This window comes from Psittacula echo (genome assembly GCF_963264785.1).
Source record: "Psittacula echo genome assembly, chromosome: 3".
NCBI classification, from domain to species: domain Eukaryota; kingdom Metazoa; phylum Chordata; class Aves; order Psittaciformes; family Psittacidae; genus Psittacula; species Psittacula echo.
In genome coordinates, this window is record NC_137736.1 from 125354421 (window position 1) to 125356287 (window position 1867).

Consider the following 1867-nt stretch of genomic DNA (forward strand, 5'->3'; position numbering starts at 1 on the left):
CTGACTATGAGAAGGTGATAGAGAATTAAGCATCCCCTATAGCAGCCTTTTAGTGTCTGAAGGGAGCCTGCAAGGATGCTGGGGATGGACTCTTCATCAGGGACTGGAGTGACAGGACAAGGGGTAACGGGTTCAAACTTAAACAGGGGAAGTTCAGATTGGATATAAGGAAGAAGTTCTTTATTGTGAGAGTGAGCCCCTGTGTCCAACCTGGCCTTGAACACTGCCAGGGATGGGGCAGCCACAGCTTCTCTGGGCACCCTGGGCCAGCGCCTCAGCACCCTCACAGGGAAGAGCTTCTGCCTAAGAGCTCATCTCAGTCTCCCCTCTGGCAGGTTCAAGCCATTCCCCTTGGCCTGGCCCTACAGGCCCTTGTCCCAAGCCCCTCTCCAGGTTTCCTGCAGCCCCTTTAGGCACTGGAGCTGCTCTCAGGTCTCCCCTTCAGGAGCCTTCTCTTCTCCAGGCTGCCCCAGCCCAGCTCTCTCAGCCTGGCTCCAGAGCAGAGCTGCTCCAGCCCTCGCAGCATCTCCGTGGCCTCCTCTGGCCTCGCTCCAGCAGCTCCACGTCCCTCTTGTGCTGCTGCCCCAGAGCTGGATCAGGGCTGCAGGGGGGGTCTCCCCAGAGCACAGCAGAGGGGCAGGATCCCCTCCCTGAGCTGCTGCTCACGCTCTGGGGGTGCAGCCCAGCACACGGGGGGGTCCAAGCTCAAGCGCCTGTTGTTAGCTCATGCCCACTGTTCATCCATCAGCATCCCCAAGTCCTTCTCCTCAGGGAGATGCTCTCCATCCCTTCATCCCCAGCCTATAAAGACAGTGGGGACTGACCACTCATTGCTGTACCATGCACATTCCTTAGTATGCAGAAAAGAGGAGAAACATTACAGCGAGCAGAGTGAGGCCACCTTGCTTCAGATCAAGCAGGTGTGTACATACTGCCCGAGTAAACAGTGTCACGTAAATAGTGATGCCTCAGATGTGGTTCCATCACTGGGGGACGCGTAGAGCCCTGACCCACAGGGAGTGGCTTGTTTGATGCCAACAGCGTGAAATGGTTTGGAGAAGATGGGGAGGGTTCAGCCACATGAAAAAGCAGCTAAAAGAGGCTGGCGACGCTTTAAAAAGACAAAACAAAACCGAATGGCAATTTAATGCTAGAAAAATTAAACCTTTAGCTCAGATGCAGTGTTTAAAACTCGAATATACTTCAGTCTTCTGGGCATATGCAGGTCCCAGCACGTGGTCTTTTCCTCAAGCACAGTTGAGCTTTTGGTTTACATTTGGAGAAAAATCGTGACAAATCGGGTTGTTTGGGAGTACTGGGATTCATAGAATCATAGAATCACAGAATGGTTTGGGTTGGAAAGGACCTTAAGATCATCCAGTTCCAACCCCCCTGCCATGGGCAGGGACACCTCACACTAAACCATGGCACCCAAGGCTCTGTCCAACCTGGCCTTGAACACTGCCAGGGATGGAGCATTCACAACCTCCCTGGGCAACCCATTCCAGTGCCTCACCACCCTCACAGTAAAGAACTTCCTCCTTATATCCAACCTAAATCACCCCTGTTTCAGTTTAAACCCATTCCCCCTTGTCCTGTCACTACGGTGATGTATCAGCCCCTTCCCTTGCCCTACATCCACGTGTGCTTCCTAGCAAAAACCCAACCTTTCCAGCATCCAATCTCCTTTTGGGGTGAATCCAGGAGTTTGAGTTATTATTGCAATGATCGGCTTCACTCCCCATTAAAACTCTCCTTCTCTTTGGTAACTACCACTGGGCAAACGCTGTTATATCCCCTCTGCTGCTTAGAATTGCTCTGCGCAAGCTCAGGTAGATACATACCTGGCAGCAACGCAGAGTTATAC